General features: G+C 36.8%; 2 long non-coding RNA genes across 2 annotated transcripts in view; one reads left to right on the top strand and one right to left on the bottom strand.

Annotated features, from left to right (window-relative positions):
* Positions 1-158: 158 nt before the first annotated feature.
* Positions 159-26,033, top strand: LOC134423438 (uncharacterized). Its single transcript, XR_010029117.1, has 5 exons — positions 159-272; positions 858-969; positions 14,493-14,621; positions 25,415-25,554; positions 25,927-26,033. It is a non-coding gene; the product is annotated as an uncharacterized LOC134423438 (long non-coding RNA).
* LOC134423437 (uncharacterized) overlaps positions 25,568-26,033 on the bottom strand; it is a 94,973-nt gene continuing 94,507 nt past the window's right edge. Inside the window, exon 7 of the long non-coding RNA XR_010029115.1 lies at positions 25,568-26,012. This is a non-coding gene — a long non-coding RNA (uncharacterized LOC134423437). The remainder of the gene's footprint in view (positions 26,013-26,033) is intronic.

The following is a 26,033-nucleotide window of genomic DNA, read 5'->3' as shown; positions in this document are numbered from 1 at the left end:
TTTCTCAGACATTTAGTCAGGAAAGAAATACTTTTGAAAATCTTCTTGAAGATAATTTTTTATATTCTTTCTTAAATTGCTTTATCTTAGTTTTTCCAATTAATTTTTTATATACAATTCAGTAACTGGTTTTTTTTTATATTTCCTTGGGAGGGAAAAAGTTAATGCCCACAAAAGAAGTGTTGTGAAGACCAAAGAAAAAGCAGCCTGCCTAGAAACATTGTATGATTCCACCGTTAGAAGTTTAAGCACACTCACCTAAAGGGAACTGGGTAAGACAGAAATGTTCTCCATGGATATTAGGAGGAATGTGGGACTGGTAAATGGAAGAAAGTTATGTTGATAGATCTTACCTCAGAGACAAAATCCTGATTACCTCAAGGTCAAAGACACCACGCAGTTCTGTCTCGAAGTAACACCAAGAACATGATGAGCTGTTGATGGGCCCTTAGGGAAATAATATGTGTCTTAGGGAAATAATATGTGCATTGCATCCTGGTAGAACCTAGGAAAACTCCATCCAGTTCCTACCATCAGTACTGGATACACTCCTCTGCTGTTTGGTCAAGTCACAAATGAGTGACCAATCATCCTTTTGACCCCATTCAGATTGAGACCTCTACTCCTCTAATGTCTCACATTATCCCAGATTTTCTTCCACGAACCTTCAGACTTTATTTCTCCCCCAGCAAAAGTCTGAACAAGTGAAAAGGATGTAGTTTATGTAATAATAATTTATGTAGTCTTAAAGACTTAGAATGAATCCATGACTAATCTTCTAGTCTAGAATATCCAGTAAAAGACATCCTTGAGCCCAGAAACTCTCCTCTGAACTTCATTTCTTTTCTCATTTGCAGTTCTCCAAGTCATCTACAGATATGTGTAGTGACAGAGAAGTTCTAAAAAGACCAAGAATTTTCTACAGCATTTTTTACTTATTTGTCAGAGCCACAAGTTTCCAACTTGAAGGTAAGTCTGGATCAAAGTCTTTAAGGTTACATGAGTCTGTCCATCAGGGTTCTGCTATGCCAGAATGGGAACATCATAATTTTCCAGGTAGTCATACTTTCAAAGAACAAGGAAAACAGGAGATGTTTAAGAGCTAAATACTAATTATTTTGGATATTTTTTGGTGAAACAAAGGCACTTTGTGATGTTATACCAAATAAGACAATTTGAAAAGGTTCATTAAACCCCAGGAAAGAAAAGAGCGACTCTTAAAACACAAATCCCAGTCAGATCCCAGGACTAAATCTAAAATTATTCAGAATAGGCAGCAGGTCAGCTTCCTACCAAATAAGATTTCACTGTAGCCAACCACTAAATGACACAGAAGCGTGGAAATTGAGGCCAAAGTCGCTGGGGAGACTGATCCATGTAAAGGAGCCTCAAGAAAAAGACTACAGTGGAACAACTGATGCACAGCAGGGGTTGCCTGGAAGTGGTGCCTCTCTGCCTGCTGTGAGGGAATCATCCAGGGAGAAAAAGATGGGAATGGAACTGACTTGGGAACGGCTGAAGGCAGGAGCCTTCAGAAAGGTATCTTAGAAATATGGTAAAAAGTAAACCTTAGGTTTGATTGTTCTGGTTTGCTTCCTTTTTACATCCATACTGGAGGTTATTTAAGAGTCCTCAAAGACCAGTCTAAGGTTTGCTGCTGAGAATAAAGCTACTGAGATGGATAATGTTCTTACAACAAAAGAGTTTAAAAAAAAAAAGTGGGAACATTTTCTTGTCATGGCTTCGTTACCTGGATTTTCTATAGCTCTCCTAGAATAGACCAGGGCCACTCCTGCTTTCAGTGAAGTTGCTCATTCATTTACTCCCTCATTCAGTTTAGAATCAGGACTTTTTTCTTTAAAGTTCAGAAAAATGTAGTTCAGCAAGTTTCCGTCTGTGGAGAACTTAGGCTCACTGTTTGAGAGAAAAGCCCTTGAGGCTGACATGCTTTAGTTGGAGTTCTGCTGAACTGAACTTGCACATTAAGTACTGTACCTTGCTCTTTCCTGCTGAAGCATCCCTTAAGACTACATGTGTGTGTAAATATAGGAAATTGGGATATAGCCTCAGGATTTATGCTGTGTCATCTATGAAGAGGCTGTTTGGGTAGCATGGTGAGCTAAGAATTGCTGGGTTGAGGATACAGAAGCCATATCATCCATTCTCAGTGGTATGCAGTGGAAGACAGCCATACCAATAGAAAATTCACCAAGCCAGACTTCCACAGCTGGGCTTTTCTAGTTTTAACTTACTTTGGAACCAGGACTAATGTAAAGCTGATTAAAATATGTAATATATAAGCCTATCGGTTCTTCAGTAATCTTAGGTCTCTCTGCAAGAGCATTCTATTCCATATAATGAGATATTATTAATAATGAGAAGACAAATTTTTCCTGCTTGTACATGTTGATGTAGTATTGCCCAAGTCCTCACGAAGGTAAGGATGTGAAATTGGGTTTTAGATTGACAAGTAACACTAATGATTAAATGCCCAATCTTAAGCAAATTTCCTGAATTCAATCACTTCAGTCTTTAGCAACAGTTTTCAGGTAACCATCACCATATTTGAGGAGATAGGAATGAGATGAGAATTCCTGTACTCTGCTTGGTTGTGTGTGCTGCCAAGGCTGACATCTATTAATGGAAAAGCCTTTGACAATAACACATCTCTTTTCGTGAGAATCTGAATAGCAGTGACAGATCAGGAACCCCATTTTGATGCTCACTGCATATTTTTCTTTTCTCTTCAGTTCAGACATACTCATTTCATTAAGTTGGGTCAGTTAGGTCAGGCAGCCTTGTAATTATCTCCCAGGACCAAAGCTCTGGCTGAACTTTTAGTTCAGAACATTGTGTCTTTCCTGGGACCTCGTGGGGTTATCCTCCATTTCACTTCAAAATTACGAGGATGGATTCTTCTGTGCTTGTGTATACTTTGTGTACCTGCCAAGTCCTCGCCTTCCATTCCTTCAGGTAGTCTCAGAAGTCACTGATTATAAATGCTGATCTGACTCTGTAAGCTTTCAGCAGCACACCTGAGGTTCCCGTTTTCTTTCATGGTGAACAGTTTTTCTTTCTTTTCTTTCTTTGACTTTTTTGAGGAACTGATTCCAAAGATTTTATTCACAGTAGTTAACAGGTGTGAATTGGTGTTTGCTAGCATAAGTGTCGTGCTGGGTAGCCCTTTGTTCCCCTCCTGCTGCTTCCCTGCTCTATTATGGCAAAACTTACTTTAATAGGAGTTTTTTTTAATGGTTTGTACAGTGTGTATTTTTAAAGCATATTATGGAATAAAAGTGAATACCTATGAGAACAATGTGTTCCTCTGAACCTCTAACAATTGGGCAGGTTTCTTGATTTCAATGGACACACTCCAGAACAAGGGACTTGTACCACCTGAGCAGGAGTGCTAGAATCTGGCCCTCAACAGATGCAGTTTTGTTTCCACCAGCATGTGCCAATTAAAATGATTCTGCTGTAATAAAATATCAGGAAACAGAAAAGGAACAGCCGTGAACTGAGGCAATACTGAAGAGTTGAGGGCTTTTTCAGCTGACACAGATCCCCTGCTCCACTGGCGATCAATGGCAATAATGACATTCCCTTTGCAAGGCAGTGCTGGGCTGCTGAGGGCTGATTCTGATGCCACTGGCTGGTGTGAGTCGTTGAGGGATATTAAAAGATCATGTTAGATGGGTGGCAGGAAGATCTGAAGCCACCAGAGATGTGGAGGAAGAATAATAGGAGGAGTGGTAAGAGTGACACCATTTCCAGAATACCTGAATTAAGAAGGAAGGCAGGAGAGGCTGAGCTGTGTTTGAAATACTTTGTCAGCTCAGTTACAAGTAATTGTAGATAGTGTAGATACTAGTGCCTCAAACATGAGAATGAACTACTAAAACAAAATTATAGTTTTACAAGTCTTAGCAAGAGTGGGTTTAGCCAGCAAACAAAACCATAAAAATTGTTCCTTCTGATAAGTATTTTCCTTTCATTGGGGATATATAATCTACTGAGTTAACTCTCTTTACAGCTGTTTTATGCCTTTGTAACATGACCCAGCCTCATGGATGTTTCTCCTGATGTCCATAATTTGAGAAGACACTGAATCCTGAGCTCATACTAAAAGACATATCTTATCTAAAAAACCCTGTAGAGATAAGAATGTCTATGCACTGTGGCTATTTTTTTTTTTTTTTTTACTTATTTCTCTTTACTGTGGCTAATATTTCTTGTTTTAATAAGAGTTGCAATGCTTGTATTTGCTGAGCCTTTCAGTAATTACAAATTAATTTCTGTGCTGTGGCACAATTGCAAGTGGATTTCACTGCTACAGATTCTGCTACTTTAATTGTCACATTTGCCCTTCACAGCTCAATTTCTTTCTGTTTTCCTGCTTGAGACTTTTAAGTCTAGGTTTTTATTTTTCATACATGTCTGTTTAACATCTCATTGGGATGGGAAATCCAACATCAAAAAGTTAAAAAGAATCCCAAAACCAACCAAACAAAAGTACACAGACAGAAACAAAAAAGCCAAACAGAGGGGTTTCAGGAGCAAAGAAAAACTGTTTACCAAAAAAAGAGGAAACTTTGCTGAACCACCAATATGCCAGGGCACACAGCACTCCTGTATTCAACCATATTTTTTGCCTCACAAAATTCCACCTGTTTTAAGAGCTCTCAGGCTTCTTGTATTCCCCATAGACTTTGTAACAAACCTTGCAAAATGCCTGGTGCTCTAGCAGAGGCAGAAAAAGATCTAGATAAAGAAAAGGGTTATCCTTGGAAGTAGAGAGCTCTTCAAAACTGAAGATCGTTATGGATCTGCAGAGGTCCATTCCCAGTAACCAGAACCCAGATATGGAAGGTTAATTTGGTCATCAGACACTGGAAGGGATACACCAATATAGTGGCAGGTGTCATGAAAAGTCTGGCAGAAATGAGCTATAGCAGAAATTATTTTAAAATAAATCAGTATTTTGTTTAAAGATAAATGTTTGGGGTGTTTTTTTTTTTGTTTGTTTTTTGGTTTGGGATTTGTTGCTTTTTGTTTGTTTTAATAGGAAGTTTTCTTTTCCTCTTATGTCCAATTTGGATGCTGAAGGAAGAAGGATGTGGTCCTGCAATCCCTCCCCACATGCAAACTCACATTTTAACCTCCAGGATCACTTTGCCTGAAATCCAGCGGTTTGACACTAAGAATTTTCTCAAAAATAGTAATATAATTGTTTTCAAATATTTAGAAGAAAAATCAACATTTTGAAAGATGATACCTGTGTTCTCCAGACAGGTCTATTCATGTATTCTTTAGCTGTCAGAAATAGAACTGTAGTTCAGCAATTACCTGCATTACATTCACATCTTCCTTTTTCTGTTAAATCATGCACACACATTTTCAATTTATTAGTACTGGATAAGTGGCCAACTATGTCTAGAAGCCTTGTAATGTGTAAATTACCCTAGCCAGTACTAAGAAAGAATATGTGTCCATGAAAGTGAATTACTCACAGATCACAAATTAAACCACCTTTTCAAAATTATTTCAGATGGTCTAATTATCTGCGAAATGTAGGATTGGTTTTGTACTGTTGACATTTGTTAATATCCACCAAAAATGCTCGTGGCATTTTTGTATGCACAGCAGGAAAATCAGTATGGAACTGGAACTTGTTGTTAATAAAACTTGAAAAGCACAGCTTAAGGTCTTTGCTGATCTATAAATGGTTTAGGCCTCTCAAGCCTACATACTGTCTTAGGGTGAGAACATGGAAAATACACATGAAAAAGCAATTACAGAAAGATTTGGATCCAGGGTATTGATATTAATTAGAGGTGAATAATACTGATTTGAAAACTTGACACTTCAGGAATGGCAAAGCAAAGCAATCACTGACATGTCTGGAATTTGTATTACCTGTCCAAGCAATTTTCTTTTTCCTTCTGTAAGTGCATGGTATTGTTCATTTCAATAAGATATTACAGACAGAGACTAGACATTCAATTCCCCCTTCTTCAGACAACTGGGATTTAAATATCCATTCAGTTCAGTAAGTGGTATGTCTATCATAAAACTGCTTTCTAACTCCATGTCTGTGGTTGCATACGCATGGTTGATATATAATTAATAAGCATTTTGCATCCTTCTGAAGAGATATGTACAGTAGTCTTTTGGGTTTTTTTAATTTGTGATACAGGCAGTGAGTATCTATCAAAATCATAGTGCTACACGTGTAGAAGAAAAAAGATCTTTTTCACATGTAAGAAAAAAGATCTTTTACAGAGTTAGAGCAAAGACAGTAAGGTTGGTGATATACTCAAGATTATGTTTCATATTAAGACTGAGTAGGCTTCTCTATCCATTAAAATATGTTCCCTTGTTATCATATTCTTGAAATAAATTTAGTACTGATAATATGTGTGTGCTGGGAGTAGTTTGCAAAGAAGAAAGCTCTAATGGGTTGTGACCTGACTGTGTTTTTGGGTAGATGCATTAAATGTGGGTTTTTTATCTGTTCATCTTCAGAATCAATACAATGGGTGCAGCAGAATCTGCTGAGAGTCCTGAAAGGAGTTCCTGGAGCTCAGTGTTGAAAGTATAAATGGAGCACTTAAGTAATGTCAGGTCACAGCAGGAAATAAAAATTAAACTTTAGAAGCAGCCTTCAGCTCTGGGCTATCAGGAGGCTCCTCCAGGTTCACCCTCACAGGACATGAATATAAGACACTATTTTGGATTGAAGAGTAAATGGAAGAGATTTTGCAACAAATTAGAGAAAATAAACAGGATCTAATTATAAGTATCAGATTATGTGTCTCCAGACAGAATTCAGCAGGGAAATTGCTGAATTTCAACTCTGATACCAGGTAAGAGAAATAAGTATGAATTCAGGTGCTGTGAGGACAGATATAATTTTGTAGGAGCTCAATGAACAATGTGAGATAAGATTGTGTGATTAAGGTACTATATCTGTCTTTTTTAAAGGCCTTATAAAGGATCCCTAATCCAAAAGATCTAACTTTTTAAGAAATAAGAAAAACCAGCTTGGATTAATAACCAAATAAAAAAAAAAAACAGGAGACAGCAGGTAGAAATAAAATATATGTTTTCACAGCAATGAATGATTGCTCATAAAGCACAGAGGATTTATGCACTCCTTATATTCATAAATAACATTTATTTAGGAAGGGGGATGATTCAGAAGCTTCCAGTGTCTACAGATGATACAAAATTATTTAAGGTTGACAAATCTACAGCTGACTGTGAAGATTTGGAATAGTATTTCCTAGCCAAATGGGGAACAAAATAGTATAGGACATTCAGCATGTGTTTCAGTTGCTAGAAATAAGCACTAGAGTCATCTGAAGAGTCTGCCTTCATGTCCATATGATGAAGGCAGAAGCCACACACATAGCCAGTCCTTGGATGTGACATTACATGTCTATGTTTGGGAAATTGAAATATTCTAACTTATGGAGAAAAACAGTCTTAGGCATATGTAAAAGTGGCTTGCAAAATATTCAGGTAAGAGGTTTTGGAATCAATGTGTATGGTTCTCTGAAAACATCAGTAATAGTCAAAATTGATTGTTAAGCATTATTAGGAAAACAAAAAAGGGGTATGCTTCTGCATAAAACTGTGTTCAATAATGATCTTCAAACTTCTAAAAAGATATAAGAGAGCTGGGAAAGGATTACAAGGGAGATGGGAAGAATGTAACTGCTTTCATATAAGCTCAAGTACATTAGGAGTCTTCATCTTGCCAAAGCCATGTCAGAAAAGAGATATGACAGAAAACTATGAAAAAACATGAATTATGTCTGAATGTGAACAGGGAATCATCATTCACTATTTCTCACAGTATGAGATGCAAGGCTCCCACAGCAAATGAGCTTTTAAGGTTTAAAATTGAGGAAATGCTGCCAGTTGTGGACTTCCTTTCTGTAGAAAACTATAGAGGTTGAAAGTATAGATGGACTGAATAAAACAATAAGGGAAAGTAATGTAGTTTTGGTCCATCAGTGGTTCTTAAACAAGATGACCTGGAGGCAACACTAAGCTGAGTAACTTTATAAGTCCTGCTTTTCTGGAATGCAGGAGGCAAAATGGCTTTATGCATGCCCCTGTCTCTGCTTCTTTCTAGCCAATGACCAATGCTGGAGCCAAGGAGCAACTATGGAAAATTTAGTCTAACCTGCATAACCAGACTGATTCTGCATTTTTATTATGAGATCTGAGATCCTTCCCTTTGACCTGTAGTGCACTGGCTTTTCTGTAGCATAAGAAGTGGAATAAATAGGCAGAGTCTCTTCTTCAACATTGAAAGCCAAGAATATTTTTTTTTAAATCATAATATGCTAAGAGAAACAAAAGAACCCTTCAGGAGATTCCTTAAAAAAAATTTTCATTGTCTCATATTTGGCTGTATTAACTCTGAATCATAGAATATTCATAATACTCCTTATGCTGACAGTTCTGACTACAGAAACAGCCTGAAATCATCACCAAGTTAGAGACTGCTGGAAGAGAACAGCCTTTGAGGAGTCACAGAAACTTTACATAACCAGTCAGGGTAGTAGCTGTGTAAGGGAAATTCAAGATAATGGAAGATGCACATGCTGAATTCAGAGTTGTATGAGTTAGTTAAGAGAGTAGGGATAATACCACTATGGGGAGAAACAGAAACACAGAACAAACAATTCCAAAGGTCAAAATCTTCACGGATTTTAATGACCAGAGCTACTAGTGGTTGATTCTCATACTCCTATTTCTGGTTGGCAACCCCCATGCAAACACATTTCCACACTGCCCTGAAATACTTGTCTTGCCCCTCTTATAGATCCCTCACAGCCTTTTCCACCCAAGAAAAGGCACCTAGAGCTTATTCATACTTGTATAAAACAGTTATGCCCAATTCTGGTACATTCCAGGATGTGCTGAAGGAAGCATTTTTGCAATGTGGCTTGCTGAGTGAGCTCTACAGGGTTTATGTCAAATCAAATGCCACTAGGAAGGCTTTATGAGACGTCATCTTTCCCTGACATGTCTGCTAGATGTTTCCTGCCATCTGGGATTGTTCTGAGCTTTTGCCTGTCCAGGTAGATGTGTTTCTCTTTGCAAGGACAAGTGACATCAGCTGACAGCCTTTAGAGAAAGCTCTTCTTTATTCACAGAATACAGATGAGGAGTGTTCAACCTAGGAACTGTAACAGCTTAAGGTAATATAGTGGTCACAGCCAAAATCCTAATGTGAGCCACAGGCAAGTAATGGGATAAAGCAGGCTCCTAATATTTGATATGGCACTGTTCTAGGACATTCATTTCTGGAATCTGGATAAGAAAAGAGGAATGTGCCTCAAACTTGGAGGGCTAACACATGAGACTGACCGTATGCCTTAGCAGATAAATTACAACTTCAGACAGTGGATGAGAAATAATAGAAACCTGATGAAAAATGAAGGCAAGGTAAGAACAGTTTAGCAAAGAAAAGTGCTTCTTAGCAGAATCAGACCTTGCAAATCAAATTAAACAGATGGCAAAAGCTTTCTCAGTCACATGAGGAGAAAATAACCAAGAGAATCACGGTGCACTGTGGACTGAATAGAAATTAAATGTAATCTAGGTGTGACCCAAAATCTAAATTAAGATTTCAATAACAAAAAAAATGATAAAAATGGGAAAATGAGATTAAGTAAAACATGAATTTATTTTTTTAGAAGTCATTCAGATAAACTTGTTATCTCACGCCTTTTATTTTGATGACAACTCGATTGTTGAGATAAAGCAAATGCAATAGATTCAACCTTTCTGCTCTTCAGTACAGCATTTGATACATTACTACATGGGGAATTATTAGTTAAATTGAAAAAGATAAGAGCAAGTATCAGGACTGTATGATAAGTAAAAAAGTGACTGAGCAAGAGACGAGAGTGAGTTATGTTGAAAGGATTTCTCTCTCTCCCTGGAGGAAAGTTGCTTGTAGAGTTCCTTTAGGATTGGTCTGGGGATTAATTTTATTTAATATTTTCCTTAATGGCCTAGGCAGAAAAAGTAGGAGTGTACTAATTAATTTGCTGATGATACAAAACTGGGAGATGTCATGAATACAGAGGAGGATTGGAATATTATACAGGAAGAATTAAATGACCTTGAAGACTGGGGTAGTAGAAATGGGATGGAATTTAAGGTCGTGCGCTCCCAGGTCATGCACTTAAGGACTAATGAAAAGAACCAGCTATGAACTGTAGGCTCATCAGTGGGAAGTGACAGAAAGAAAAACCACCTAGTTGTAACAGTCAATCACAGAATTACTATGAACTACCAGTGCACAGAAAAGGAAAACACAATTTGGAGATATATTGAGTAAAATACTTTTAATGAAGCAAGGAGAGTATTTATGTCAGTGACCAAGGTGCTTGTTAGACATCGCCTTAATTCCAAATCCCTATGGTTAAGGTGCAAATGTTCTGGCTTTTTTAACAGCTGCAAAGGTATGCTGACTAGTATGATGATCAGAGGAAAGGATGGTCTGTCTGAAAAGAAGCTGTGCCCAGCAAAACAGAGGTTGGAGAGGTAAAAATTGCTATCTCTAAATATACAAAGAGGTAAACACCAGGGAGAAGAAAAAGCTCTTGAATTCACACAATAATTTTGACATGAGAACAAATGGCCTTAAAGTGGCTGTGAACACATTTGGACAAGAAATGGAGGAAAGGAGTAAACACAGAGCGAGACAGATTTATTTGCTGGGCTTATGTGATGTGATTCATGTCCCGGCACAGCCTTGAACCTGATGACTCCTGGTCAGCCCTGTGCCCTATTTGTCAGCAGTCTTGCTCACAGTCCTTTCCTTGGCTGGCTGTATTTTCTGTGACATTCTTGGTTGTACTTGTGGGAATATATTTTATAGGATAACCTCCTTGATATAACATGAATATTAGATGATATCTTTAGCTATCCATTATCTTCTTTCTTGAGAGGAAAACAGCAATAACAGCCCATGTCTTGCAATGACCAGAACAATGAAATGAAGCAGAAATAGAATGGCTGTTTCTCTACAAAAAATTTGCTGTATTGAAGGAAAAAATCTAAAATAAAAATATAGCCATACAGAAAGTAAGCACTTGAGTCCCATCCACTCAGAAGAATACATTTAGAATTTAGAACTTCACTGAAAGACAGTCTCGAATTTTTGCCTTTTTGTTCCCATTCAGTATATTTGTACACATTTTTGTATGTTCCTCAAGTACGTTTCAAATGTAAAACTAAATCAAACCATTTTTAACATGATTTAATATTATGGTTACTAAGTTCTTATACTCATGTAGTTCCTTCTCAGAGAAGAATTATAGTTGCAATATTGATAGGAATCTTGTGAGGATTACAGACTAATATTTCATAACAATAAGTTGATTCATTTCTCAGAATAAACATTATTTTCTTGTCTCAACCAGGCCACAATTGTGAGGTTATAATTCCCTAGTTTGATGTCATTGCTATCAACAAGAATAACTGGGGGAAGAGGGAGCCCTCAGTTCTTTCTCTGTTGAGTGATGTGACTTAGTCATAACAAGTGGAAATTGTCCCAAGGTTCTGTACTGTACTTGTGGTATAAAATCAAAACAGTCATATTGCACCATTAATGCCATCTCAAATGGATCTCTTATTTCATCCTGAGAAATTCTCTCCCTAGTATGTTTCAAATCTCATTCTAGTATTATAAATTAGCAATGCAGGGGTTGACAAGGAGCAGCACATTCTGACACTGGGTAAATACCAACAATCCTGTGATTCCCAGGAAAGGATCCTTCCTTTATGATAAACTAGTAAATTAAACAGGTTTATCACTGACTAAGGAGTTACAGCTATTGAAAGTTTGGGATTATTTGTAATGACTGCTGCATCTGACAAATATTGAATTATAACACTTAGTCTGTATAACCAACAGCTTATTTCCTTTTGTCATGTGCTGTTGTGTTGTGTTTCATCAGCTTTGGAGACGACGCAAAATAATGCAAAGTGACACCATGAATTACAATAAGATGTGACATAACACATTAGAAATTTAAAGAATGAAAAGCTTCAGTCAATTCAGGAAATAGGAACCCTGTCCAAATTTATTGTGACAAGTAAGAACAGTGCAAACACTAAACACTGTTTTCAAACCAGAGGGCACCATTGTTTTTTGACCACCCAAATTGCTTGCAGATACTGCCATCATCTTTATTTTTAGTTTATTTTAGTTTAATTTAATAGCACAGAGCTGCGAGCTTTTTCAATTTGGGTGGTGTTTTTTGTTGTTTTGGGGTTTTCCTCTCCTCTCTCCCCAGCCTGCCATGTGCATCTAAATATCTAAATTGGCATCTGAGCGACTTGGCATGTTTGTCAGCAGCTTTCCATTCCAAACAAACCCATTCCTTGACATTTCAAAAAATGTATTGCTAACATGTTTCCAAGGATTCTGTAAAAACCCAATTCTATGAGCAAGGGCTCAAAATGGGTGAACAAAAAAGCATCTGTGTTAGTAGAAAAGAAGTGTTTTCAGTTCATATCTAGGGTATGTTAATTGAAAATCTAGAAACAGGCTGCTTTCCTGTAGAGTACTAAAATGAATTCAAATATGAAACAACTCTCTTAAATCTGACTACTCCAGACTTTTCTTTCTCACATTTTCACTGTCATCTATTCATATCTGTCTGGTGATATTTAGGTCTGCATTAATGGATTAAAGTCCACATTGATCTCAGTTGGAAAATATGAGTTGCTGTTGCTGATCACCCTATGCTATTGCCAAAGCCTTCTCCTTTGCTAGTAAAGTCAGATTCTATTGAAGTCTATCCCAAATAGTCATCTGTATAAACAATGATATGTGGTTCTAAACTTCAAGCACATTTTCTGACCAGCTGTACTAACCATTTTTATGTAAGCTTTATTTAAGGGCAGCACTACCATGCCGTGAAGTCAGACAATGAAGAGATTAAAACTATTTTTTTAAAAGCCTTCTTAGGGCCTGGATGGCTCATTTGATCGGGCACCAGCCTTTCATTGCAGGGAAAAGAAGCTCATATCTAGCCTGACTGTTGTGTTCAGAAGTAATCTTTATGGGATGCTTGCAAAATGTTTATAATGAAATGAGTACTGGGATTCTTGGTTTATTGTCAGGACAGTGAAGAAGAACAGGGAGCTGTCAACTAGTGCATGTGCAGGTGAAAATTAAGTCTTCTGAAAGGGATTTTTAAAAGTGCAAAGCTCATACAGGCACCTAGCTAAGTGAATAATAGACAGGTTATTGCTAAAAAACACATCTTCCCCAGAAAATCAAAATTAAATTGTATAGCAAATCCTTCTAAATCAATAAGTGCTATAAAAATCTCTGTGGAGATTTATTTTTGTGCACAAAAGGATAAAATCCAATGTTCATTGAAATGGATGAAGAAATGAATTAAATATATGCTCTTCTGTCATGCTCCCGACATTTAAAAAAAATAATGATTCTGAAGCAGATCCTTAGCTGAATGGTACATCTGATTAGCTCCAATAGCCAGATTTTGTGTAAATCAGATAGCAATATATAACTATATAACAATTTTCAGAGCTAAATCTGTCTATTACATCAGCTGAAAAAGTAGCACAAAAATGTTCATCTACATTTTAATATGAATTGGGATCCAAATTGCTAATATTGCAGTAGAAAAAAAAGTTGTGTAATAAATTTAAGGTTGCTTGAGCAACTTTCTTGAATTTGTTACTGTCAGATAGAATAAAATTTGATACTGATGGGATTTAAAGCCAGCTTTTAATGTATTTATATAACTAGCCACAGGTCATTTAAATCTGGCCTATAAGTGTTATTTTCTGTTTCAAGAATTACAACTGTGGTTGTCTGATACTTAATTTCAGTACACCCTGAAAAACAAGCCCCAGGAAAGCAGTCTTCCAGCTCTTTGTATTCTCTAACTGTAGCCTAAGAACAGCTTAGCGTCTTTCAAAATCTGGTTACAATTATTATTTTTTCCTTGAAGTTTAATGGTTATTAGAACTTGGCAAGTTAAAGCTGAGTATCAAAAATCTATAGACTTTCCATGAGCTAATGGTTGGCTGATACATTAAAATTAATAAACTTTTAAAAATACAAGAACTTAGTTTCAAGTTTTATAAAATAGCCAAATTGTTGTCAGACAGTGAGATACCACATATCTCCATATAAACACATGCATGCAAACACGTGTGATGCATTCACACAGGCTGAGTTTATCTGGTTGTGGAGAAAGGTTTCTGGGGCTGTACCTGTGATCCCATGCTGTTACATGGGTGCAGATGCACTGCACTGAAACCTCTCCATCCCTGCTTGTTCTGCACTCTGCAAAGCAGAGGAGGGACCCCAGGGATGGTTAGTGATGGGAGAAGAGCCATGGGCTCCATCCCTAGCTGGTGGCCTCAGAGCTGGCTGCTTGCATTTACAGCACTTCTGAGAGCACTTTTCCTCTGCACAGAAAAGTCATCTGGGAGCTGCACGCCTCTTCTCACCCCCCTGGGATGGCCTGGCTTCAAACTGTGCCTTCAAAAGAGCAGCTTGGAACTGGCATGGCAAACTGCTTATATTGTAATTTATGAACTCAGTGGTGAGTAAAATTGTTGTGTATTCTCTATTCTTGCAGTTTCTAAGTGCAGGTTCCTCAGCCAGTTTAATGAAAGTAAGGGCTGGGAGAGAGGAAGGTTATGCCCATTTATTCCTTGGTTCCTCTTGCCAAGAGAGCAACCTGAAGTGGGCTCTTTTGTGATGAGGACATCTGCCCACTGGCTCTGGAGCAGCCCACCAATATGTTCCATATAAGTCACCATGAAACCGTCACATGGTAATGTGATGTCACCAAGGACCTGTCCAGATTTGAACTTGTATCCCAGAGGTGAAAGGTTTTCCAACTCAGCCTTCCCCTGGGCCTATGAGTACCTGACCATTTCACAGTCAGAAAAGATTAACACTCCTCAGACTGTACTGATTTTATGCACCACATTCTGGAATCACTTTTTCAACTGTGCTTGCTGCACCTTTGATGCCCTCAGCACAAATGTAAGTTGTATAACAAATACAAAGATGTACTACACCAGCTCTTGGTAGAAACCATTGACTTTTTGGATTTTTTTTTTATTTTTTTTTAATTGTACCTCCTCATACTGGCTTCTGGAAAAAGCTGCCTTGTAATTTATGAGGATAATATATTTATACAGAACTGGCTATGGGTTGGATAAGGGATCTTAGTACTTTCCTGCACTAAAATTAATATTAGAGCAGGAAAGATGTGCAAAATGGCTTTTTGAAGTAAACAGGAAACTGAATGGCAAATGTTGTTCACATACACCGATATGAATATGGATCAATTTGGCTTGGAAAGCAGTGGAAATTCTGATTTAAAAGAAAGCTGAATTTGCCCCACAAGTTTAAGTACTCCTTTTACAGCTTTAAACCACAAAACAGAGGTGAAATAAGTTGCTAGTACTTTAGGCAATGTTACTACTGCTAATGTTTAGAAATATGTTTAAAGTTCAAATTCAAAGGATGGCAAAGGTTTTTCTCTTATCCTTTCATGTATTAGAGGTTCCAGATAGGGAATTAGGTATTGGGAAACAGAACTTCTTCCATCTTCAATAGCAGGGAATTCTGAGAAAGCAATATGCAACCACTGCTACTTTCAAAGTACCACACTATCATGTGTGTATAGCTTCAGGTCCCACAAAGGCAAACAACCTCTTGACCTCACACATTCATTATTGGGAAAAAGTTATTGAGCCTATATCTTGCCATATTTCAGATTATTACAACATACAAAAGAAACATATCCATTGAGGGGAAAAAAAAAAAGAAAAAAGAATTAATGAAATCCTAAATTCTCAATTGTTAAACCACCCACTCCACTTCTAATTGTTTTTAAATCCTGTTAGAGCTCAGTATGGGGAACTGAAAGGCTGAACAAAAATAACTTTAAATCCACATAATGCTAGCTTCTGTCAAATAGCAAGGAGATTTTCAAATGGCAAAGCTTTTTTGCATTCTCCTTTGAGTATTCTGCCTTAGTGTACAAATGAAGGGAAAATAAAAATCAAACAAAAACTGAACTTTGCAGTGATGTCCAGATTAGAACCATGTTCTGCACAGAAGTGATGGGCATGTAAGCCCTTCGTATCAGGAGATCTGTCTGGCACTCATCAGGCAGTGTTACTTGATCACAGCTGGATAAAAATGCACACCCAGGGCAAATCTGTAAACACCAGCTTAATCTGCATGGGAAAAGTTACTGTCATCTCCTCCGACAGAAAAAGCCTCCAGGACATTCCAGCAGTAACAGTCACTTCAGTTTGTTACAAATGTTGTCAGATTTAGACACAAAACCATTATAGATGTCAGAAAGCTACAACTGAAAAAAAAATTAAATGTATTGCTTTTTAGGTATTTTGGTTTAGAAAAATGAGGCAAGTCAGTAGTTTTATGATATGACCAAAGAGTGTATGTGGAGGGATTCCTATTATACAGCACTTGCCAACAAGCTATGTTTTAGACTGTAATTCACTATTCTCTAGGACATTTAAAGAGATTTTTCTTCAGGGGAGGGATTGTAATTTGGATAATATTTTGCAGGAGTCTTCTTAGTGCATAAAATAAAAACAACTCTGTCTTTAGGATGTGCCAAAACACGCTTCTGACTTTTTATGGCTTTGAAAACAGTCATATTTGCGATTGCAAGACCAGAGCCCTTTACTCTTGTAATCAGCCCTGAAAAATATCCTAAATCACTTCATCATCAGAATAGCTAATAAACTAATGCAGAAAAAAAGGGCTTTAATCAATTCTGGGCAGTTTAGATAAATAATGCAGTTAGAGATCCATGGTTTGCTTGTCTTTTTCAACAGATATTCTCATTTCCTTCAGAGAGAATATACATCTACAAAAAAAAAAAAAAAATTAGAAAAAGAGGGAAACTTTCATTTAAATTTAATGTGAGCTGGACCAGACCCCAGAGTTCTCAATGTGAAAATCATAATGTAACAAATTCCCACTCCAACCTTGTATCGTCCCTTCTACCCTCCCATGCCTACACTCCTGCATAACAGAGATGTAGAATGACTGGTTTCTGCAATGTCTTAAATAGGAGGAAAGGGAACATTCAGAAGAAAACTAGGTATTTGGGGCTTCCTTCAACCCAAGATTAATGTCAAGAGATTTTTCTTAGCATTAGTGTCAGTGCTAGCCAGGAAAAATGATCCCATTAAACGGCCCCTCATGAATAATTCATGAGGCCCAATTTAGCGTTAGTACTGAGGGTGAGAGATAAACAGGTGATAGAGTTTGTGGGGAAACCATTGCACTTGACATGGTATTTTGGTGTTATTAATATTATTTTTTTAAATCTGTATATGTATTAGAGGAAGGAGACATAACTTGTGTATTAAGACTCGGTTTACTGTTCAACTTTGAGTTGAGGATTTATGTGATTTGTGTTTCCAAATCATTAGTGATGAGCTATTCCCCCTAAGTGCATTAAAGTAAAAAGCTCCATAGACAAGCTGGTAATTTAAGGGCTGTGTTTGGAAACAGGATTCTTCAGTTCTTTGCTGTTCTCTTCTAAGTCTATTGTGAGTATGGAAGAATAGTTACTGAATATAGCAATTAAGGGTTTTTTCCTCCCCAAATTAAAAGTTACATTTTTGCAATAATTGTGGTAGTTGAATAATTTATGTCCATTTAAATTGAATAGCATTTACCACTGATGTTTACTGAAAATCTTTTTGTGTTTAGTGTAAAAAGGTGAAAACAAAACTGGCATAGAAGTACAGGGAGGCCTGTGAACATGAGATTATTATTGTGGCTGTGCAAACTGTCAGACTTCAAACTACTACTAATTGACTTCTTTAAGTTATAGCATGTATTGGTAGATTCCAATCAAACAGAAGTTACTAAAGATGGGGCTAGAGTTGGTTGAACCATCTCAGCTGGCTCATCTCACAAAAAAGCTCCTAGTAAGGCTATAGTAAGAAGCCTTCAATTTAAGCACTGTGTCCTGCTGATTTTCATGCTTTTAGGAAACCAAAAAGAAGAGAACAGAGTCACTTAAACTCTGAGTGTTGTGTCTTTTCCATGCTGACCCTTGGAAGGCCAGGCACAATTAACATCTCTGTGTCCATGTTGTGCCAGTGCTCTGCAAACCTCTCTCCTTCTCACCAGTCATGGAGAAATGACCACCAGCCACTTAATGGATTTGCTTCATTTCTCACTTTTAGTTAGAAACACCAATAGAAAGAGGTCTAAATCCCCAGGAGCTCTGAATACACAAAATTTGAGAGTTTACTATGCCTACTTGTGCTGGGCCTGGCAATGTGATTGTTTTTGTTTTATCACACCAATTTTTGCATTCAGCCATAGGAAATTACTCTGATTTTCATGAGTAGAATTCCATTGCTACTTCCAAGTTGCAAGGAAGGCAAATGAGATCAGCATACATCCCCCTGGGTTTATTCTGATAAATATTTAGTGAAGATTGAATTCTACCAAAATGCCACTAGGATTTTACTCTAAATAAAAATTATGTCATTGGACTTGTGGCCTCTATTGCCATGATCTGTGATCTGTCAATCCCAGATGCTCATTCCCATGCAGTGGCTACAGTCTGCATGGTTGAGCTGGTTTAATCCAAAACTAGGATGTTTCCACCAGTGAGTGATTGGCCTAGAGGCATGAAGTGACAGGACAGTACTTCAAATTTAATTTACTTAAGTGATGTTGCTGGTCTTTCTAGAGTGGTCACCTCTGTGGGACATTGGTTTTGTAAGCTAAATGCACATTTCTCAGTGTATAATAATCACTATCCCCTTAAGCCCCATAGGGCGACATAAATCTACTTTAAAAAAATTCTGTAGTGACATGTCCATGCAAATGATAGTTTAAATTCCTATAGCAAAAACAGCATCAACCTTCCAAGTTTCAGTTCTTGAAAAAAGCACCGATATATCAAGTGCGTAGTAAAAAAAGTTGTACATTTGTAATTGTGCCTCACGAGCATTGAAAAATTTGGGCAAATAAAAATATTCTCTGATTTGAAATTTCTGTTTTACCCTCAAAGTAGTTAAAAAATTAAAGTGAAACGCCATCCTGTGATCCAGATGTTGAGGTGAATAATAATACACCACAGAGACAACAGGTTTAAAGCATCAGGCTGAAAATGTATTAACCTGATTTTGTAATTCCAAGCACCAATCAAGCAGTCCCGGAGTCCCAGCTGTGGAAGAAAAGGCCTCATGCCATGGACAAGGCATAGGTTTTTTCCTACCTTTGCTTTTCCAGTTGCCTGGGAGATTCAGCTCACTGCTTAGCAGGAATAGGGACAGGGATAAAGGATTCCTCTCTTTGCTTGGCTTTAATGTTTCCTCCTTCTGCGAGGATCATGATCAACTGTGAGGTCCCAAACTTGAATTCACCTAGGGATCTACTCCATGGGTTGGTTGAGAAGCTGAAAGCATGATGAGGACACACTGCCCCATGTTCCTATATATACCTTTACCCTAAGGAATAAAGGAGGAACGAGCGTGGCCAATGAGGTTGGTTGCTTCCTTCTGGTGAGTTCAAGGTCTTCTGAAAAAGGAGTAGGAAAGATCCACTTTTCACTGCAAGGAGGGTCTCCCTCTCCTCTTCCCTCCTTCCCTGATTCTCTCCAGAGCTTTTCAGGCTGCTGGGAATATATTTTCTTGCTTCTCTGGTGAAGCATTATTCCCTATGGGAGGAAGACATATGGCATTCTGATATGTTGGCATTTGGGCATACCTTTCTCTTCTGTAGGACGACTGTGAAGCCCAGTAGAACAAAATTAGTGTAAATATGTATTTGATTCTTTGGATAGTTGATAGCCATGTCAGTTGTATCCTCTATGTCTTTTCTCAGGTATAAAAATTATGTACTTTTACAAGTTTGGGAGTATCTGTGTTTTCTGTTGCATTTGAGGTGCTACGTAAACATTATTCTGTAAAAATGCTTCTACCTTGGATTATACTTGGCACCAATTTACATTGTAATATTACTGACGCTGCCATTTAATTTGCCTGCTTGCTATGGTCTAAGTGTAGGTAATTTACAAACCTTTAACAATGTTCAGCTTTCCTAAATGGTAGGGAGAACTGCAATTACACTTAAAATGCACTGGTGCACTATGTGTCAGCAAAAAAGGACCTACAAAAGACATAATTACAATGTAATTGCCCACAAGTTCATGAAGTAAACATACATTATTAGAAGGCACTCATCTATTCAATTTAAGTGACATTACAGATAACACATTGCATAAATAGGAAGCCATTTTGTGACTAGTTAGTATAATAATAGGAGTTGAAATTAAAATGTGGTATATGTATTCCTAAAAGCACTTCAAGCTTAGCATCTGCTCTATAGTGCCTTGCATTATGCTCCATTTCCAGTTTTAAGCATTTGAATATTCTCTAAGGATATACACTGATAAATAATGACACTACAAGGTATTGCCTTTTAAAAAAAAGTTTCAAATAAATATTTTGGCTGCCTAAGGCGATTCTTATCCAAGAAAAAACATCAGAAGAAGAAAATGGTTAGCGGCAACAAGGAAAAATTCCAGGAGTTATTTTTGATGAGCAGAAATGTTCAAAACTGTACAAAATTTAAGCTCTATTTCAGTTTTGGTCATTTGATGAAACCTGGATATGTATGGGGACCATGGTTCTCCCACATCACACCAGAAGGAAGATCTAAGGTGTCTGAAAACTTTCATCCTAATTGCACGTTTTAAAGGATTTGGCCTTGTACCTTTTTAATGAATAGCAGCTGAATATGTATGTAGATTAGATTTTGTCACTGGAAGCTGATGATTCCTCTCGATCCCATTCCTTCTGGACTGTCCTCTTGTTTCTGACAATTTCTAGAATAGGATTTGCAAGAATTCAGAGCAAATAACTGGCTTATTCTCACAAAACCTCTGGAACACCCATTCCACACATGATGGCACCTTCCTAAATACTTTTGCTGGTTTTCCAGGTTGCTAACAAAATAATGTGTTTATCCTGAGTTCCCAGTCCTTGGAGAGGGGTCAGGCTCCATCTCAGCAAAGAAATAGAGCCAGAATTATGAAATTGGAGCCTGTAAATTTACCAAAAGCAATGATCTCCCCTTAGATTATGCATGTGCTGTTAAGGACTTAGTGTAAAAAACTTAATTAAAAAAAAATCTTTACTGTTAAACTCTTCTGTACTGTGCTCTCCCACTGAAAAACACAGTTCAGTTTGAAAGCCTGGCAAATATCTTAGGGCTTTTAGAGCCCCATATTTAATGTTTGCTTTTTTTGTATGACCTTACAAGAAGTCTGACACAGTGTTGATCCAGAGTAGATTGTTTACTTTTAATTTGCTTATAACAATCTTCTTTGCCAACTTTTACAAACAATGATATAATAGATTTTTACTGGGCATTCCACACTGTTGAACACGCTCAAATTTTTTTCTCTTTTACGTCTTTCATAAGATAAATATCATGGTGAATTACAAACTTGTTAAGTATTTCCTTTTGGAAAACATTGTCTGATACTTGATATTGTACCAGGACTTAACCTAAATTATTTTAATTCCTTGTACCTGCTGTGTAGTTAGATGAGATCAGCTAGACAGACCTTTCCCATTGGTTAAAGGTCAAAAATAGCCTAAAGACATGTTGTTTACAGCACATCATATTGAGAAATGTACTTTTCATAGAAGGTATAACCATATTTTCATTAACAGTGATAAAAATGCTTAAAGCACTCTGTGGATATAACTACAGAGAATTATTTTTAATCACAAATCTATTTTTAAAAAAATGTAGAAGAACAAAATTCACCAGAGAATATTCTCATTATTATTTTTCCATAATTATTACACATTATGTAAAATGTTGTTCTATTTTTCCAGTATTTTAGTACATTTGAAAAACTCCAGACACTTCAGAGTAAGAGTCACATTTTGTTGACATTTATATAACTCTAAATAACTTTAGTGAGGTCTGCCCTCTGCAAAATTGTAAAGGAGTCCCTTATGGATGAAGTTATAAGTGATATTCTTGGGTTTTCTCATTTTAATTATTGTTAGATGACAAGATGGAAACTAATCAGTTTATCTAAACTTTTCAAATTATTTTATCCTTCCAAAAAAGACTGAAGTTATTAGCAAATTTTTAATGCTTTTGCAAAATTGGATTTTTTTAATGTTTTGTGATCTTTTTTAACAGAACAAAATGAAAAACAAATTTGCAAAGGGTATGAGCTATGAGTTTTTAAGTTAAAAAAAAAAAAGACCAAAATTAGGATATGTAGAGGCTGGGTTGGGATTTTGTTGGATGATAGCTTGAATTTTACACTCATTTATAGTAATTGAGATTCAGTGATCACCAAAATGTTGATATCATCCTCTTTTCAGGCACTGATATTTCTTTTTATTTTTCTTAGGAAAAGCTTTCAAGATTCTTTGTTAATTAGTATAAACTTAACAAAATGCACAACAAGAACTTAAGCACTTGGGTTTTTATTTAGTATACAGAGTTTCATAGGAAAATATTTATTTCTATGATATTTTCTACTAAAGACCGACAGTACAACTTTTTCATCACTTACACTGGACCTCAGAATCTCAGTATTTCACTTCAAAATGGTTTATAAGGAACTATTAATAAACAATTGCAAGTTTTCTTGAAGTACTTAGGCTGGAAAATCCCTTTTTTATTGAGCTGAAATGTTTAACATGCTTGTTGAAAAATTCAAAGCAAGCCAGGAATGATTTGTATTTCAGAAGTCATGTTCATTGGTAGGTGACTACTCAGTTAAGCTGGCCTTTCTTTCTTATGGGAGAACCAAGAAAGACTCCAGACTTGGATGTAACCATTAGTTCTTTAAAACTGGGGATTTTATAAACCTTCATTTAAGCAGTGTGCTTATATTAACTAGAGTTTATAGAAACTCTTGAAGTTGTTCCCATGCCGTGTGATTTGAAGGCAACTGGATTTAGAAGCCTTTGTTCCTTCTACAGCTGGGGTAGACACAAACATCTCCAGGAGAAGCTTCATCAGAGTTAAATAATTACAGGGTTTCTTTACAGTGAAAAGGGCTGCAAGAATGCACCATGTCAAACGGTGCATTACTAACAGACCAATAGTTATTTGTGAAAAATATGAATAATGAAAATATTTTGTATTATGTAGTAGATGGCAAGATGATGAGTTTGTCAGAGTAAATATAAAGCAACTCTATAAAGTCCAAATGTGATTTTTGAAGTAAAAATGGACATGAATTTTCAAAACATAGAGACATTGTCTTGTGGTGTTGACATCCTCCCAAGAGTCCTATCTGTCCACACAAGTCATGTCTTGTGGGGAATAATATTTTTGAGCTTATATACCTTGACACTGTCAGAAAACTAAAGAGGGAAGACCTGGTAATTCTGTAATTTACAACATTAGTTAATTGAAGCACTGAAGAGGAGGAAAAAAACCCACAAAATTATGATGAAGAATGACTTTCAGATATTTGTGGTGGTAATTTGCCTCTTAGGTGAAATTCCCAGAGTTTTCTTAAAATATTTGTGCTTCAGCCTTGTATTTACCTGAGTGGTACTATCAAATCCAATGATGTCCAACCAGCTACTTGACAAAACATATCTTGATGTTGACTTTTGAGATGCTTTGGCAAATCATGATTTGCTAATGTTGTGATGCACTTGTTGGTACTGGAAACTACATTTGTCTCTAGATGGGAAAGTGAGTAATTTGTAATGTCAGATACCTTAGCATTTTTGAATATTCTTGATGATACATTAAATTCATAATGGTGCTCCATCATTCTTGGTTTAACTTTTTCAATAATTGTTTACCAAAAAATTTGGTACATATTTTAAAAGAGAACTTCAATGAAATGAAGTTTTAATATCTTGAAAATTTAGCAGGTGGAGAGTATATGGCTAACATGGACAGCAGAGTCCATGTTTGTATTTTAAATGACAAGAGCACTAACTTGGTAATTAAGTAAATATTGTAATAAGTATGGCTCTGATATCCACTTGAAGGTTATAACTCCCCGGGGAACAGATGCTTAATTTGCGGCCGTGATAATAACAACCTAATGAACCTCCCATCTTTCTGGATAGCTTAATAAACTTCAAAGAAAACAAAACAAGAATCTATGAGTAAAAGTACATCCTTAGCTTTTCATTAAGCAAAATGAGCATGAGTCAAGGCCCAGCATGGCTTCCAAAGTTAAAGCTACCAGCTACAAAGCAAATGTATGCAGAGAAATGTACAACAAAAGACATAGCTTTTAAACCTCCAGTTGAGTTTCCATAAATGTTGCTTACAAAAGCTACCATTCTCTATGTTAACAAAAAGTTGTGGATATGTTCTTCACTAAATCCTCTTTTCTCATATAATCCACCTTGTGCACTTTATCTCAAGTGTGTTTTATCTGATCTAATCCTGGGCTCATTCATTCCCAGATAGAAGCAACAGGATTATTTCACACTTAAACTAGGCCCAATCTTTCTGTGGGTCCATAAGAGGACACCTGGGTAATGAGAAATTATCTGTGGAACAAAAGATTAAGCAGGTGGTGGGGGAAAAATGTTCTTTAAAATACAGCAATTTTTAAGGAAAAGATAAAACAGTTTTATTCAGAAAAAATGTTCAGAGGAGGCACTACATTTTTTAAAGAAATGAGATTACACCATTAAAACCAGTGTTACTTGGCACAAGTTTTATTAGGAAAAAAAATCTCTTTCAGTTGTCCTAAAATGACATAGATTTCCCTGGGAATCTAGTCTGGATTTTAATGGGTGTAAAGTGGGCAGTACCCAGATATATCAGAACATAAGTTTTAACCAGGTCAAAGAGGCCAGTCATACCCAGTCACAGTTTCTTCCTTGTTCTACCAGAACTTATTTTAGCACACTTACAGTTAGGAGGAGGAAGAGGAGGAGGAGGGAAGCTTCATGGCTCAATAAATTAACTTCAGATTTGTTTACTTTGCAGTATGCTGGGCAAGACAATTCAGGCATAAAAATAAAACCCTCTGCTCTACCCTCTACCCCCTAACATGGGGACATAGATTAGTACAAACCAAGTTCAGTCTCCTTTGCTTGACTTATCCATATCTATAGCTATATCTATATATCAATCTCTGTTCATCCCCATTAGCTTTTAGAAACCACAGGATCACCTCAAATCCTGTCTTCCATCTGTTTCCAGTGTATATCAGACTCTTGATGTGAAGGTGTAAAGGCAGAGGAAAAATTTACAGGTTTAAAACAGCAGAGCAATTTTAAACTGATAAAAAATATCTAATAAAATAAAGAATTATTTCCCTATCTTTCTCTCCTTCCCTGTTGTCATCAGCCTCCTCATGGACCATTGTACAACAGCAGAGATTTCATCCCTTAATTCCACAAGCCCAGTGGGACCATGGACTGATGACTTGACTTTCTGCCTGGTGGTCTTTTGAGATTTTCTCTCCAAAGAAATACAACAGAAGCACAGTATGTAAATAGTTTCACAGGATTGAAATGAATACATTATTGAATTATTACACTAGAGACTGAAAACAGATATATAGTGGAAAAAAAAAAAAGAAAGGAAAAACAAGAGTGGAAATTATCTAAATCCTCAGGACTCAGGATGCAGACTAATCTGCCCTACTGGCTAATAAGGAAGAAATGTCCAGTGGGTTCTCATACAGCTGCATGGTAGAAGTTTATTTCTTTTTTCTTTCATAATATACAGTGCTACATTATGTTGTTTACAGAACAAAAGATTAAATGGTCAACAGATGCAAGAATTTTATGGTCTGTGTCTTGCTCTTTTTCCCAATGAGTATTTGGCAGTACTTAAACAGTTCCTTTTACTTTCAGTAAAGCAAGCTTTCCTCACCATCTTGGTGTGCCCAGTTCCTCCAGCTGCTGGGACAATCCCCATGCACTGACCAAAAGGGTGGAGGCTGAAAAAAACAGTAAATAAG

The sequence above is a fragment of the Melospiza melodia genome, chromosome 12 (genome assembly GCF_035770615.1).
Source record: "Melospiza melodia melodia isolate bMelMel2 chromosome 12, bMelMel2.pri, whole genome shotgun sequence".
NCBI lineage: Eukaryota > Metazoa > Chordata > Aves > Passeriformes > Passerellidae > Melospiza > Melospiza melodia.
This window is presented reverse-complemented; position numbering and strand designations above follow the sequence as displayed.